At 39.5% G+C, this 17451-nt stretch overlaps 1 long non-coding RNA gene across 1 annotated transcript in view; it reads left to right on the top strand.

The window, feature by feature from the left end:
* LOC106007397 overlaps positions 1-17056 on the top strand; it is a 56521-nt gene extending 39465 nt beyond the window's left edge. The window contains exons 3-4 of the long non-coding RNA XR_001182107.2: positions 14470-14553; positions 16229-17056. This is a non-coding gene — a long non-coding RNA (uncharacterized LOC106007397). The remainder of the gene's footprint in view (positions 1-14469; positions 14554-16228) is intronic.
* The last annotated feature ends 395 nt before the right edge of the window (positions 17057-17451 follow it).

Raw genomic sequence — 17451 nt, 5'->3', positions numbered from 1 at the left:
AGAGTGTGCTTTTAGCATTGTATCTAAAAACTCTTTACCAAACTCCAGGTCATTCCAACATTCTGCGGATTTCTTCTAGACATTTATAGTTTTACATTTTACTTTCCGGTTTATGATCTGTCTTTAGTTAAATATTCTTCAAGATGTGAAATATATGTAGAGGGTTTTTGTTTGTTTGTTTGTTTTGTTTTTACATGTATGTCCAGTTGTTTCAGCATCAGTTGTTGGAAACACTCTCCTATGTCCTTTGTATTGTCCTGACAGCTTTGTGCAAACTCAGATGGTTGTATTTCTATGGGTCCATGAATGAATTCTCTATTCTGTTCCATTGTTCTGTGCATGTTTCCATTAGCCAAAACAACACTGTCTTGATTATTATAGCTTTGTAGTAAGTCTTAAAATCCTATAGTGTGAGTCCTCCAACTTTTTCCTTTTTTTTTTTTTCAGAATTGTTTTGTCTAGGGGCACCTGGGTGACTCAGTTGTTAAGCATCTGCTTTTGGCTTGGTTGTGATCCCAGGGTTCTGGGATCGAGCCCTGCATCAGGCTCTCTCTTCAGCGGGAAGCCTGCTTCTCCCTCTCTCTCTGTTTATGTTCCCTCTTTCTCTGTGTCTCTCTGTTAAATAAATAAATAAAATCTTAAAAAAATTGTTTTGGCTATTCTAAGTCCTTTGCCTTTCCATATAAATTGTAGAATTGGCTTATCATCTATAAAAAGCTTACTGGGGTTTTGATTGAATTTGTATGGAAGCTGTAAGATCAGCTTGGGGAGAAATGACATCTTAATATTGATGCTTTCAAACCCAGAACACAGTATATTTCTCAATATATTTGCTTTAATATATTTCATCAGTATAATTACAGCAGCTTTCCCACATCTTTCGTTAAGTTTATACTTAAGTACTTAACTTTTGGGTATAATTATAAATGGTATTTTTTCTTTTTTTTTTTTTTTAAGATTTTATTTATTTGTCAGAGAGAGAGGGAGAGAGAGCGAGCACAGGCAGACAGAATGGCAGGCAGAGAAAGAGGGAGAAGCAGGCTCCCTGTCAAGCAAGGAGCCTGATGTGGGGCTCTATCCCAGGACACTGGGATCATGACCTGAGCCGAAGGCAGCTGCCCAACCAACTGAGCCACCCAGGCCTCCCGGTATTTTTTCTTAATACCACATTCCAACTCTTCATTGTCAGAAGGTAGGAATATGATTGGCTTTTGCCTGTTGATCTTTTACAACTTTCTAGTTTCAGAAGTGTTTTTGTAGATCTTTGGAATTGACAACTGTATCATCTTCAAATAAAGGCAGTCTTATCTTTTTCCTTTCAAATCTGTATGCCTTTTATTTATTTTTCTTAGCTTATTTCACTGGCTATGAGTTCCAGTATGATGTTCAATAGGTATAGTGAGAATGGACTTCTTGACTTATTCCTAAACCGGGGGAAAAAGCATTCAGTATCTTATCCTTAAGTATAGTGTTAGCTGAAGAGTTTTCATAGATTCCCTATATAAGGTTAAGGAAGTCCCTTTCTGTTCTTAATTTTCTGAGAGTTTCATCATGAATGAATGTTAAATTTTTGTTTTATTTCTATTTATTACCTATAGATGATAGGTAATAAATAGATAGGTAGATAGATACAGCTGTTGACATGGAAATTATGTTGATTGATTTTTGAATTTGAACCAGCCTTGTATTCTTATAATTCTTGTATTCCTAGGATCTGGGATAAATCTCAATTGGTCATGTATTATCCTTTTTACATATTGCTAGTCAGTTTGCTAATATTTTGTTGAGAATTTTTGACTTCATATTTGTGATCTATCTTGCTTTATGATTTTCTTTTCTTGCAATATACAGTTTGGTTTGGGTCTTAGGGTAATGCGGATTTCCTAAAATAAGCTGGGAAATACTACCTTCTCTTTTGTATTCTGGAAGATATTGTGTATAATTGACATTATTTATTTCTTACATTTTTGTAGAATTCACTAGTGAAATCATTTGGGTTTTCTTTTTGGAATTGTCAAACTACAGATTCAATTTCTTTAATAGAAATAGGCCAACTCAGGTTAAGCATTCTTGAGAGTCTTAATGGTTCGGGCCTTACAAGGAATTGGTCCATCTTATCTAAGCTGATGAATTTATGAACATGGACTTATTTGTAGTATTCCCTTGTTATTCTTTAATGTCTATGAGATCGGTCAATTACTGGTAAATTGTGTCTTTCTCTTTTTCTTGGGCAGCTGGACCAGAAGCTTACTAATTTTAACATTTCATCAAAGAATCTGCTTTTGGTTTTCTGTTTTCCATTTCATTCATTTCTGATCTATATTACTTCCATATTCCCTTTTTCTGTTTGCTTGCCTTAGACTCAGTTTGATCCTCTTTAATGTCTTAACGTGGGAGAATAGGCTACTGAATTCAGATCTTTCTACTGCTCTTTTCTATTATAAGCATTTAAATATAAATTTCCATTTAAAGATGCTTTAACTGCATCCTACAAATTTTTGATATACTATATTTTTATTCTTTTTCAGTTCAAAATACTTTCAATTTCCCTGAAGTCCTTTATCTTTAATCCATGCATTATTTAGACATGTGTTGCTTAATTTCCAAATATTTGGGTATTTACTTGATATCTTTTTATCAATGTTATATTGATATATGTTTATTATATCATTACGATACATGGTATCTTTGATGCCTATATCATATATTATTGATGTTATTATCTATTATTATTAATTCCATATGGTTTGAGTATATACTTCATATATTTTCATTCTTTTAGATTGTGACGTTTTTTATGGTTAATAATATTCTCTGTGCACTTGAGAAGAATTTGCATTTTGCTACTGTTGGGCTCAGTGTTCTATAAATGTCAAATAGGACAAGTTGGTTGATGGTATCGCCCTGCTGACTTTCTTTCTACTCATTTTCTACCTACTTCAGTCAATTTTTGAGAGGTGTTAAAGTCTCCATTTAAAATTGTCAGTTTGTCTGTTTCTTCCTTAAGGTCTGCCCATTTTGCCTCATGTATTTTGAAGCTTGTTGTTGGGTGCATACACATTTAAGATTGTTATATTTTCTTCAAGAATTGACTTCTTTTTCATAATGCAATATATCATCTTTATCTCTGTTAATATTCCTTGTTGTGAGCCTACTTTGTCTAAAATTAATATAAATACATTGTTAGTGTTTGGATGATGTATCTTTCTCCATTCTTCTATTTTTAACCTAAATATGCCTTTTTATTTAAAGTGAGTCTTTCATAGACTGCATAAACTTGAATCCAGGTGGGTTTTTTTAAAGTCAGTTCTGATAATTTCTGTCTTTTTAACTTTATGTTTAGAGTGTTCACATTAAAGATGATTAATGAAATGATTGGATTAAAATATGCCATCTTAGTAGCTGTTTTTTATTTTTTCACTTGTTATTTATTTCTTTTTGCCTTTTCTGTCTTCTCTGGGTTTAATTCAATCTTTAAAAACTTTTTTAATGGTTGCCCTAGGGTATACCATAAAATTTTTAAAAATCTGAATCCACCTTCAAATAATACTATCTTATTATACATATATTTACAAAACCTCTAAGAGTATATTTCCAATTCTTCTCTCCCTCTCATAATTTTACTTTTATATATGCTATAAACACAAAATTTATTTTTAGTATTATTGCTTCAAACGGTCAGGTTCTTTTTAGAGCAATTAAAATAAGATAAAAATGAATTTAAGCCCATCATGTATTCTATTTGTGATACTCTTCGCTTTTTGGTGCAGATCTAATATTCTGAGGTATGTCTTTTTTTCCTATCTTGAAGAATGTCTTTCAATATTTCTTATAAGATGGGTCTGCTGCTTATAGGTAGGTCCTTACATTTTTGTTTGTTGGAAAAAGTCTTTACTGTTTCTCTACTTTAGGGCATTTCTTCTGAATGTAGAATTCTGAAGTAACGTCTTTTCCCTTTTCAGTGCATTGAAGATATCATTCTATTTTACAGTTTCTTACAAAAAGTCTTCTGTAATTCTTATCCTTATTTCTCTATAGGTAATGTGTCTTTTCCACTGCTTCTGTCAAGATTTTGTCTTTCGTATGTCTTAGTGTTTTTGTTTAGTTATTTTATTTGTTTTGTTTTTGTTTTTAAATTTTTCTTGTGTTTCTCTAAACCCCTTGGATCTGAGGTTTGGTGTTTGTCACTAATTTAGAAAACTCTCAGCCATTATTTCTTGAATATTTTTTCTGTCCATTCCCTCTTTTTTCTCCTCCTGAGAGTCTAAATTATGTGTATGTTAGACTATCTGATATTGTCCAATAGCTCTTTGATACCTTGTGCTGGTCCCCCCCCCCAATTTTTTTTCTCCTTGTGTTTCTGTTTGGGTACATTTTATTGATGTATAGTCAACTTCATTTTTTTTTTTCCTTAACTATGTCAAGTGTACTGATGATCCTCTCAAAGATACTCTTAATATCTCATAGAGTTTTTGATTTCTAACATTTCATTTGATTTTCTATTCATTTTTAATTTCTTTACTAAAATTATCTGATTATGCATTTTATTTACTTTTCCCATTCGAATCTTTAATGTATTGATCATAGTAATTTTAAGTTCCCTATCTGATAAATCCAACATATGTCTGATTCTGGTTGTGATGATTGCTTTATCTTTCCAGACTATGATTTTTCTTGCCCTTTTGTATGCTGTATACTTTTGTTGTTGAAAGATGAACATATTGTATGCGAAAATAGATATTAAAACAATGTTTCTTACACTCAGAGAGGAGCAAGACTTTCCTTTTTGCTAGGCCTTTGATGTGAGAGTTTGGTGTGTTCATTTAGGTTGATGCCCAGAGAAGGTCTGTACCTTGTAGCTCTCTCAGCTGTATCACACAGCAGCTCTTGCTAGCATGGTGGTAGTAGATGGCAGAGGGTTGACGTCTTTTGTTGTCATGAAGCCTCAATCTTAGACGGACACTAGAAACCAGGGTCTCAGGTTTCCTACCCCTTCTCCAGCTATAGTGCTGGCCCTAGCAAGTATTCTCACCCCTCCCCCAATGGAGAAACTTCTCCCCCTATCTCTCCACCCCTATTCTCTCCTTCTAGCTAGAGTTAATTTCTACCAATACTCTCAGGGTATAGTTTTGATCCTCTGTCTGCTGCAGATTAATGCTTTGTTGGGTAAAAGAGATAAAGGAGATATATCAAGGTGACAGTGGACAGTGGACAATGGCTGCTGTTCTCCTTCCCCAACTAGCACCTTACAGGACATTTTTTTTAGGATTTTCCCTGATCTTCCCTATGAGCACCTGGTGTTCCCAGAGGAAAAACCTGCAAGAGGGTATGAACCATCCTATGTCTGCAGCCCCCTGGGACTTCACACTCTCATGCTAGCCCACCTTTGGCCTTTAGCAATTCTTTAAACATTTCTGGTTTAATCTTCTTACCTGCTTGTATGGGTTTTGGCAGCATCTGTCTCAGGTAAGCAAATGCTTGAATCCTGTTTCTTCCTGCAAGCCTTTTAAAGTCTTTTTAAGTTAGTTATTTACCTGCAGTATTAGTTCTCTGATAGGTACTATAAAAGTTGTTAATTTGAAGCTTATTCACTTTTTTCTTCTTCGTGTAAGGGTAGGAACAATGCTTTTTCCAGCTCTTAAATCTCTGGCTTTAACCACAACCATTAGTCATGTTTTAAAATTTAAAATTCCAGGGATGCTTGCCTAGCTCAGTTGGTACAGCATGCAGCTCTGGATCTTGGGGTTGAGTTCCACATTGGGTTTAGAGATAACTTAAAAATAAAATAAATAAAATAAAATAAAATAAGGAAAGATTTAAATAAAATAAGGAAAGATTTAAAATTCCAGAAAGTAAAAGTGGAAGGCAAACTTTCAAATTCATTTGTGAGGCCAGTATCACCCCGGTACCAAAACCAGATAAAGAAACCACCAAAAAGAGAGGGGTGGGGGAGAGAACTATAGGGCAATTATCTCTCATGAATATAGATGCAAAAATCCTCAACAAAATACTATCAAACCAAATCCAATGATACATGTTAAAAATACACCACAGTCAAGTAGGATTTATTCCCATGATGCAGGGTGGTTCAATATTCATGAAACAGTTAACATGATATGTCACACCAATAAGAGAAAGGATAAAAAACATATGATCATTTCAATAGATACAGAAAAAAACATTTGACAAAATACAACATCCATTCATGATAAAAATCCTCTGCAAAGTAGGTGAATAAGGAACACATCTCAGTATAATAAAGGCCTTATGAAAAACCCACAGCCAAGACAATACTCAATGGTGGAAAAACAGAGCTTTCCCACTAAGGTCAGGAACAAGACAAGATGTCCACTCTCACCAATTTTTATTCAACATTGTATTAGAAGTCCTAGCCACAGCAATTTGACAACATAAATAAAAGGCACCCAGATTTTACCCAAATTGTTAAACTCTCACTACTTGCAGATTACATGATATTATATAAAGAAAACCCTAAAGACTCCACCAAAAACTACTAGAACTGATAAATGAATTCAATAAAGTTGCAGGACACAAAATCAATGTATGGAAATCTGTTGCAATCCTATATGCTAATAACGAAGCAACAGAAAATGAAATTAAGAAAACAATCCCACTTATAATTGCACCCAAACCAATAAAATATCTAAGAATAAACTTAAACAAAGAGGTGAAAAACCTGTACTTTGAAACTGTAAAATACTGATGAAAGAAATTCAGGATGACACAAAGGAATAGAAACATGTCCATGCTTACAGATTGGAAGAACAAATATTGTTAAAATGTCTATAGTACCCAAAGCATCTACAGATTTAATGCAATTCATATCAAATACCAACAGCAAATCCTAAAATTTGTGTGGAATTACAAAGGATCTTGAATAGCCAAAGCAATCTTGAAAAACAAACAAACAAACAAACAGAACTGGAGGTATCACAATTCTGGACTTCAAGTTACATTACAAGGTGATAGTAATTAAAACAGTATGGGTCTGGCATAAAAATAGATATATAGATCAATGGAATAGAATAGAAAACCCACAATTATACGGTCAAGTAATTCTCGACAAAGGAGGAATGAATATACAGTGGAAAAAGACAGTCTCTTTAACAAATGGTATTGGGAAAGCTGGACAGCCACATGAAAAAGAATGAAATTGGACCACATATCTTTCATATCTTTCACCATACACAAAAATAAACTCAAAATGGATTAAAGACCTAAATTTGACACCTGAATCCTTGAAGAGAGGACAGACAGTAACCTATCTTACATTGGCCATCACAACACTTTTCTAGGTATGTCTCCTGCCGCAAGTGAAACAAAAGCAAAGATAAACAGCATCAAAATAAAAAGTTTCTAGGCAGTGAAGAAAACAGCCAACAAAACTAAAAAGAAACCTACTGAATGGGAGAAGATATTTGCAAATGGCATACCTGATAAAGGGTTAGTATCCAAAATATATGAAGAACTGATACAGCTTAACACCCACAAAACAAATAGTCCAATTAAAAATGGTTGAAAGACATGAACAGACATCTCTCCAGAGAAGACATACAGGGGGCCAGCAAACACATGAAAAAATGTTCAACATCACTCATCATCAGGGAAATGTAAATCAACGCTACAATGAGATATCAGCTCATACCTGTCAGAGTGGTTAAAATAAAAAACACAAAAACAACAAGTGTTCGCAAGGATGCAGACCAAAAGGAACCATCTTGCATTGTTGGTGGGAATGCAAACTGGTACAGCCATTGTGGAAAACAATATGGAGGTTCCTCAAAAAATTAAAAATAAAACTCTCCTATGATCCAGTAACCAGTGCTACTGGTTATTTGCCCCAAAAATACAAAACATGTATCCCTATGTTTATTATTTACAATAAAATATAGCATTTTTTATAATATCCAAAATATGGAAACAGCTCATATCCATTAATAGGTGAATGGATAAGAAGAGGTGGTATATACATGAAATATTATTCAGCCATAAAGAAGAATGAGATCTTGCCATTTGCAATGGCATGAATGGAGCTAGAGAGTGTTATACTAAGTAAAATAAGTCAAAGAAGACAAAAAACTGTATGATTTCACTCACATGTAGAATTTTAGAAACAAAGCAAAGAGGCAAAGGAAAAAGAGAGATAAACCAAGATTCTTAACTATAGAGAACAAACTGATGGTTACAGAGGAGAGAGGGGAGGGGGAATGGGCGAAATAGGTGATGGGGATTAAAAACTACACTTATCATGATGAAAAATAAAATGAAAGAAATTTAGAAGTTTTAGGGGATTTTTATAATAGCCAAAAGACATTTTTCTAGGAATATTTAGAAACTAGAACAGGGAATCACTAATGAAGAGAGTATAAAAATGTGATGGGGTATTTGGGGCCACTTATTTATGTGTTTTTACATGTTTTCTGTATGTTTCTATTACTCAGACTTGGGGCTCAAGTGCCTCAAGTTTGGGGGACTGGTGGGGGCTGGGGGGAGTTATATGTGGGAGAGAAAGGAGATGTAACTTCCAAGAACTTCTGGTTTTTGTTTCCAGAACCCTGAGCCTATAGTAGAACTTAGAAGATTTGCAGGGAAAGAAGAGCACAAGGGTTTATAAGAAGCAAAGAGGGTAACAGAAGGACAAGACTCTTTCCCAGACTAGAAAGTAGTTCCTGATGAGGACTGGAGATCAGGGGACATCTTGGAATAGAGCTGGAATGGGAGCCACAGGAACTCATAAAGGAAGAGTTGCATGAGCTACGTAGACAGAAAAGACCCCTAGGCTACCTCATAGAAGATTCCCCTGTCTTAGCTATGACTTGGAAACATAGAGTACCACCAGTCCTGAAAAGTCCTTAGGACCAAAGACAATGGAAGTCTTAGCAGAAACCTATGGGACAGATGACAAATACCGGAGTGCTCCACCTCCACAGATAACTTTGCACTGCAGAATATGCTGGATGCCCTACGTGACCTTGGAGGGGGTTATTCAGTAATGGCAGAGATTATAGTTTCACACAGAGTTTGGAGGGATTGGAGTTTCCAAGTCAATATAGTAGACTTCTGGAAAATAGAGATTTAATATTGCTTGCACATCGTAATTTGTAGACTGAGAATCATGCCTGCCAATAAAGGATTCAATTCCCAGGGAACTGGTTACCATTCTGTTTTGTTGAAAATGTTTTGGATTCCAGTAACTAAAGATTTTTTTCCACTCTGGTGCATCTGAGGGCTTCAATGTGCCTTCAATTCTAATGATTCCTTCTAGGGTGAGGTAGAGTAGGGTGGTGGAGCCTGCAGGGGAAAAAGCACTTTGAATAAACCCCCCAGGTGTTCTGAAAAACCTCCCTCCTCCTCCCTCCACTAGCTCCCCATGCCTAGTGCTTCCCTGAGAATCCCTATTTTTCTCTCTTGGTCTTTGTGCACTTTTTTCAATGAAGACACTGAAACAAAGGCACAATTTGACTCTTTTAAGCAGGAGGTGTGTTCTTAGAAAGGTTCATGTAAAAGCAAACCTGTTTCTATGAAGACACAGAGTGCTACGTACATAAGTTGAAATGGTTGCTGGTATTTGCATTACAAACAACTAAAGAATATTTGTGGGAGAGGAGCTGGTGGGGGGATGGGGTAACTGGAGGAGGGTAGTGATGGAATGTACACTGGGTGCTGTATGCCACTGATGAGTCCCTCAATTCTCCACCTGAGACTAATCATACACTATATGTTAACTAAACTGAATTTGAATTAAAAATAATTTTAAAAAAGAATATTTAGGAATCTGTAGCTAGGAGAGGAAAAAAAGTCCATGGACTTCCTCCCAAGTGGCCATTGACTTGGGAAACTGTCCTCCTCCTGACCCGGCCTCCTACCAGGTTGTCAGTAAGAAGGATCCTGTGAAACTCAAATAAGCATCTGCATGAAAATGTCCCCAAAGTGAACAATTTAGAGCATTACAGCAGCTCTTCCATTCAGTTCTGTGGACTGAGGCCCCGGTGCCGGGTGCGTTGATGAGAGGTCCTTGACATCACCACAGCAGAGATGTGTGTTTTTAGCTGGTGTTTCTGCCATTGAGACCACGACTGACTGCCTGCCTAAGCTTGAGCGACAGCACATTTTGTCTGACGTTTTCCAGAGCTGTGGTCAGATGCCTGGTTGTAGGACTCATTTTCTTAGTTTGGGCCATATTTCACCACCACAGAAGGCTCACAGGAACCCGGGATCTTAAAGCTGCTGCCTGTATCTGATGTCTAATACAATCACATTACAGTGCTGCTTCTCTCCCCTGGGGGGTTGGGGGGGGGGAGGCCTGAAACCAAGAATCTCTTGGAAATGGAAGCAAAAAGCAAGAAGCAGGGAAGGGAGAAACGTCTAAAAATCTAGGTTAAAGGGGTGCCTGGGTGGCTCAGTGAGTTAAGGCCTCTGCCTTGCCTAGGATCGAGCCCCACATCGGGTTCTCTGCTCAGTGGGGAGCCTGCTTCCTCCTCTCTCTCTCTGCCTGTCTCTCTGCCTACTTGTGATCTCTCTGTCAAATAAATAAATAAAATCTTAAAAAAAAAATCATCTAGGTTAAAGTGTTGAAAAAAGAGCATGCAAAGAGAAGTTTATCCCTTGTGATTTGTCAGTGGAAGACAGAAAATCAACGAAATTTCTCCAGACAGGGTGGGTGTCACTGTAGATACACTGAGAGGACCTATTTGCTGCCCAAAGAGGCTAGGTATGGGCCACGACTTGGACCTGCTAATGAGAGACGTTACTGGAAACAGAAGATGTCCCATTCAGAGACAGGATGAAATATTCTTGAGAGTTTACGTCCCGTTGGTTAGGAGCTCAAGCTCTGGAATCAAAACTGAGTTTGAATCCCAGTTCTGCCACTTCCTCATTTTGTGACCTCCCATTACTCATGAAGATATACAAAGGGCTGCTGTGAAGATCAGATTAGGTAACAGAGCGCAGAACCTGTGGAGATACACAATAAATGTTAGCGATTGTTACCCGTACTCTCCAGTTCTAAAATATTTAAGCTACAGTCTACTACTTTGTACCGTTACTCAAAGGTCACTTCCCCCTAGAAAAGGAATGTCTGTTGACATCCAGGGGAAGATTAGAGATTTGCATTTTTATTATTTCACTTGCTGAGGAGAGTGAATATCATGTTCTTTAGGGGATTTCTTGGGGTCAGAGAACCAGGTAATTTACATGGGAGTCCCAGTCTACTACGGGGACACTGGCTTGCCTGCTAACCCTCAGATTCTTGACAGAAAGTATGATCCAGTGTTTGATTCTCTTGGGTTCAAGGGACTCAGACTTATTTGGTGGTAGGGGGCTTCTGTAAGAATAGATAGGAGAGTAAGAAATGGCAGGGAGCCATCTCAGCAGCCACATAGCCATCCCTCCTGGAGAACTGCTGGCACATTCATGACTGTACAGAATCTCAGGTCCCAGGGGCCCTCTGACCCTGGTCATCTCATTGTCCTCTGATTACTCCTGACACTAGGGTCTCCACTGAACAGCTGGCCTGCCGCCCTGTCAACTTCCACATTTGCTACTCTAGCTTCCCTGTCTCTTGGAGATTCATGCACAGGAAAGAATCAGCCTAGGGTATTTTGTTATCTTCTGATATATACGGCTTCTCTTATGGGGCTGAGTTCTCATTCATGGGAACCACTAGAATCCCCAAAATGCATACAATTCTTTCATAAAACAATGACTTGCTGCTTTTTCCTTGGTTTTGCTTTATAAATTAGTAAGAGAGTCTTAAATTGAATGGTCGCCTCTGCCAGGATACTAGCTAAGGCAACTTGGATTTGAGACTCTTATCTCTTAGGTACAGATGGAAGATCTGCAATAAAAATGATGAATTTTCTGTTCTTATTACACTCCACATTAGCTCATATGCTAAGCTGAAAATCCACATTTCCAGTTTGGTAGTGTTTTTGCTTTCAGGATAAACTTCAGGTTAGTGACTGTTAGTTTATTTGTTCGAGGAGAAATGCAACAATTTATGACAAATACATCAAATGACATGAGGCTCTCCTGGCATGAAAAGATGGAGAACTGACTCATCAGGAGGGACTCTCACCTGGGCATTCCAGCAGGAGGGGAGGAATAGAACCTACGTGACCAGCATTTATTACGTCACCTTTACTTAGTGAATGAAAGATGTCATCTCAGTTTCATAGAGAATTCACGTAAAGGCTGATATAACATCCAAATGAATTTCTTTCTTGCTAGTTCTCTAGGTTGCAAAATTTCTAAGTGGTAGAATGACCAGTACCTTGAATTTAAAAAAAAAGAAAAAAGAAAATCAGCAAAAAAACCCCATTCAGCCCTGTGGTAATAACAACTACAAATTTATGGGATGAAACAACAAAAAAAATCCCCAGATTTAAGGATAATTTTACTCCAAACTACCAGTTAAATATATAATTATGTAATCACATATGTAAATCTGGGTCTCCTTTTACTTTCAGTGCCCCTAGTTCAAACATAAACGGTATTTTTAGTTCTTGTGTTTCCTTTTTACCAAGCTTGATCAGTGAACAAGAAAGTCTTATCAATCATCTACTTGTTGGAAAGCATGGAGCTTTGAACCACATAGCTCGTTTCAAAATTAGAAATGCCCCCACTTAGGGGCCCATGTCAAGACTTTCAGGAGGCAGTTGTCACTACATCTTACATCTGACATGTGTCTTTGGTTAAAAGCAGCTAAGAAATATTCCTTGAGATGGTGTGTGTGGGGAAAGTGATAAAAATGGTATTTGTTTTTTTAATAAGTAAATTACAATTCATATTTGCTAGAAAGCACTATAGCTCTTTCTCTCTTAAATAAGGTATTCATTCTAGAATATTTATAAAACAATTATTTTAAGAGCAAAGCACATTTCTTTTCATTGACATGTTCTAAAGATGTGTCCTGATGTAATATTTTTGGTGACAGAAAATTATTTTATTACTACTACTACTACTACTAATCACTTATTTATTGAGGGCTTACTACTTGCCTGGCATTGTTCTAAGATCATTACACAATTCTGCCATTGCAACAATGGTAGAAGATATTGTCTCAATTTCTCAGATAAGGAATCTTTATTAGGGAAAAAAGAGCATAAGTTCCCAGCCCGCAGCCTTAGGACTGAAGTGGAGAAAGGATGAATTCAAGTGCTGACCCTGAGCCATACACTTAACCACACCACTGTGCTACTACCTGCCCAAGTCCAGGTTCACTGGGAGGAAGGGGGACTTTCACAGGTTGTCTGACATTGAGATAAAAATCCATTGTAAGTTGTATCATGGAGCTTGTCTTCATCCTCACCCTTGATATCATCCTAGGAACTTATCTGGGATGGCCCTACAATTTCACTTGGTTTAAGACTCACTCATGGTGAATGGTTGAGAAATGTTAATTGCATGATCTAGATGAACTCATTATAAGGGAAAGAGTTAATGTGCTCCCTCCCTAGGGGTATGTACAAAATAGATAGTTGAATATTAGTTTAATTGAATGAAAGGCAGACAATATGGTTTCACAAGTGCTACGGAGAAATAATTGCAGAAATCAGAAAAATGGAGATTTTAAGAATATGTTTTATTAATGATAAAGCTAGATTGAAGGGTAGAGCTTCATTGTGGTCATAGTCAGACTCCCCAGTGCTTTTTCCCAAGTCTAAAACTTGGCGCATCTTCCCGAAAGGGAGGGCTAGCCCTGTAGAATGTAGGTGCAGAGCAAAAGGACTGCTGCTTCTACTTTGTCCTTCCATTGGAACACAGCGAGAGCTAGGACTTTAGAGCTGGCCCTAGCAGCAGGGGGGACTCTGACCCCTTCCTGCCTGCCCCCCAGGTAGAAGGAAGTAAGCAAAACACACCCATCCTCTGCCAAGGAGATCCAGAAAAGAAAGAGAAAGAAAGGGCGGAGTTTCCTGCTCAGTCCTTCTGACTTACCAAGCAGATGAGGGAGTACTTGGCCCTCATGGGAGAGTAAGCAGGGTAAGAGCGAGGGCTTCAGCCACTGGCCAACACTTTCAAAAGGGTCAGAGTTCCCATGATTTGGTCTGAGGCCAGACCCCTACAAGGGAGAGAAAAGATTCTCTCCAATGGCAGAGATTGTGCTGAACGCTCTGAGCATGCTGGTGCTGCTTTTGGCACTGAGTTCCTACTCAGGTAAAACAGGGACACAGATCTATTGCATGGAGAAGGAAGGCTCCTGAAGGGTTTATTTTTCTTTGGGGTTGATTTAAGGTTTGACCGTAACCTCATGAAATAGGAGATATGAATCCAGCTGGCAGCAGCTAGGTGGCTGGGAACGCACCCATCATAGCATCCTAAAATCATTTCTGTCCAGGGGAGAAGCTGGCTATTTTCTGTGTCTGAGAAGCAGCAGCTGCCTCCTTAAAATAAGGATGCATCAGATTGAGGGAGCCTTTGATTAATACTGTATTACTTCCGGCACTTTAGGAATTCGATAATGGAGGAACCCAACCAAGTAGAACGGGTTGCACATCAGCTTGACTTGATAGTTCATGTGGCAAGGATGAACAGGTAAGAATTTACAACCTTTCCTCTCCCCACACTTTGAGGACGATTGTCCCAGTAGCTCAGGGAAGTGGGTAGAAAGTAGAATTGGGAGAAAGTGAAAAGAAGTGACTTGATTTACATAGGAAAAGGCATGGAACCACCTAAGGGAGCAAAGAAAACCTCCAGGACCCAGAAGGATCCCAAGAGTGGGAAAAGGAGGGAGTGTCGGGATGGAGAAGCAGCCCTGGGCTGGAGATTTTGCAAGAGTGGAAGAGAGAAATTTGAGTAGCTTCTATACGCTGTGTGTGAGATTTGGGGAACAGAATGGAGACATTGATCTGCAGCAAGTTTTCAATAGGCAGTTCTGAGTCACTCTTACCTACATCAAGGAAATCTTGACTAAAGATCTTTGTCACTCTTCAGGATTTTGAAGTGAGATCTATTTTTTTTCCTGGATAAGTTATTATGAGGGAATAGGCTTTAAGAAATGGCAAAGAAGCCCAGATTTATTTGGATCTATGTTTCTTTCTTTCCTTCTTTCTTTCAGATTTTACTTATTTATTTGAGATAGAAAGAAAGAGAGAGAGAGAGCACAAGTGTGTGCAGGGGGCAAGAGCAGAGGGGGAGGGAGAGGGAAAGAATCTCAGGCAGACTCCATGCTGAGCGTGGAGCCCATTGTGGGGCTCGATCCCATGACTCTGAGATCATGACCTGAGCTGAAACGAAGAGTTGGAGGCTTAACTGACTGCGTCACCCAGGTGCTTCTGGATCTTTCCATTTGGATATTTCTAGGCTGAGTCACCCTGTGGGTACTGACCCTGAGATAGCCCATAAAGTCTAAAGTGGTCATTGTTGAAAGGATGTGCCCAGGAGGTGGCCCGCCTACACAGCGGGTTATGACCGAGGCTCAAGCACAGAGCGGTGACAGGGATACGTTAGCAGGTGGCCCTCAGCACAAGGCGGAGATCTGATGGAGAGTGACCTTTCTAGTCACTCCTTACCAACACACTTCTTACTGCCTACCAGTGGGCTTCCCTGGCCAAGACTTGTGAACCGTCTTCGAGCCCATCATTTTGGGGCCTTCTGTTTTGAAAGATGTTTGTTAGAGAACGGCCTGCAGCTGAGTTGAGGCTCTAGCTGCTGGGTCCAGGCTCTCTGAAAGTCACTGTACTGGAATTCAGAAGTGCCCTGCTTCAGGGTCAAGCACTGGTACTGGATGATGCTACTTGCTTGGCTTTGGTTTCCTCGCCTGTGAGATAACAGTCTCAGGGAGATGCTACCAGTGATCCCTTTCAGCTCGAATACCGCATGCTAACTTCCCAGATCCTTCCTCGCTGCGGTCACTGGTCCCACTCTGTCTGCCCCGGAGGCCAGACCTGGACCAGCTTCCCTTCCCCAGGCCAATGTTCATTCTGTTCACATCGTCCCACTCCCAATCAGACCTACCTAGGAGCCAGCAAGGACAGCAGGGCCAAAGGCTAGAGCACGGAAGCCGTGTGTTCCTGTATGGTGAGCACTCAGCCGGCTGGAAGGAGGGAGAAGGCATCTCCTCGGTGACCCCGGGAGTCACAGCCCCTCCCTGCACACACACACACACAGACAGTAGCGCGTGTCTTTGGAGCTCAGACAGCTTGCCTAGCAGGAGGAGGCAGTTTTGGTCTGTTGGTTTGTTTGTTTTTTGTTTTTTTCTTTTTTACAGATGCTTCTCAGAGCCAGCAAAACAGCAACTGGGTAAATATAGGAGGATGACGCATCAAGCCCCGCGTGGACGTGCCCCCACGAGCGCGCATGCACAGACAAGCCTGCAAGCCGTGCACCACCACGTGGCCCTCAGCCTCCAGGAACTGATGCTCAGGCTCCTCCAGCCAGAAACTCCTAATGGAACGGGGCGTCCTCCAAGAAGCCTGGGAGGGGGCCGCGAGGGCGGTCGTGCCCTCAGCTCCTTGGAGCATCGTCAGCGGTCGCCCTCTGTCGTCCCTGGCTATATATAGACCTGCTGCCTGCAGCGCACCTCCTGTCTTTGTGAATGAAATCCCGAACGTCCTTCCCGGCTCTGTCAGAGCAGCAGGGGCGTTTGAAAGTTTTTGAAAATGAGTGGGGGAAATAGAGCAGGTGTTTTGTTTTGCTCATTGTGAAAGGCAGACACCGATTTGGAAGGTTTCAAGGTAGGGAACGTGAGCCAAACTGAGGACAGCCAATTTTTTTTAAATTACCAGCACAATTAGCAGCCTGGCTCAACAACAAACCTGTTTTGTCAAGCTCTGTTTCAGGATTAGGGCGTTGCGGCAATAGTACCAAACAGGTGAACGGAGCAGTGATTATATCCCACTCTTGAAAATCAGTGTTCTGCCTCTTGAAAATCAGTGTTCTGCCTCCTGGGAGGCCACCAGCAAGCCTCTGACTCCCTCTTTCTGGCCCTGACTGAATTGGCATAAGGGCAGGGATCAGGTCTCTATAAGGCCATCTGCTCTGTGGTGGATCAGTCCATGTTAAATGAACTATATTAAATGAATGTGTTGTACATCAACATTAGCTTCTTGGGGTAAAACAAAACAGAGTCTCTCTGTCTTCTTATCATCCCTAGTTGTGACCACGATTTGAAATTTTGAACTGTTTAATGGAAAGGCATATGACTCTAAAGGTTACTCAGTAATATCTTCTTGGGGACAGGATTTCTGTGGGAGACCCACTAAGAGCATCCATTAGGCCTTAGAATGCTTTGGTGTGAGCCTCCTTGGTAAAACTTGAGTGTGCTTTGCTCTGTTACTCAAATCAGGCCCAAGAGACTCAGACAAGTCAAGAATGCTCCACTGAGGTGTGCGAGGTCTCCAAGGAACAGTAGAGGCCCAGAAATGACCTCAGAGGACCTTTGTAAGGAACCAGAGACTAGAGAATTCTGGGCCATCAGACTTTACCTCTGGA

The sequence above is a fragment of the Mustela putorius genome, unplaced genomic scaffold, assembly GCF_011764305.1.
Source record: "Mustela putorius furo isolate JIRA1106 unplaced genomic scaffold, ASM1176430v1.1 tig00000083_pilon_pilon_pilon, whole genome shotgun sequence".
In the NCBI taxonomy this organism is placed as follows: Eukaryota; Metazoa; Chordata; class Mammalia; order Carnivora; family Mustelidae; genus Mustela; species Mustela putorius.
This window is presented reverse-complemented; position numbering and strand designations above follow the sequence as displayed.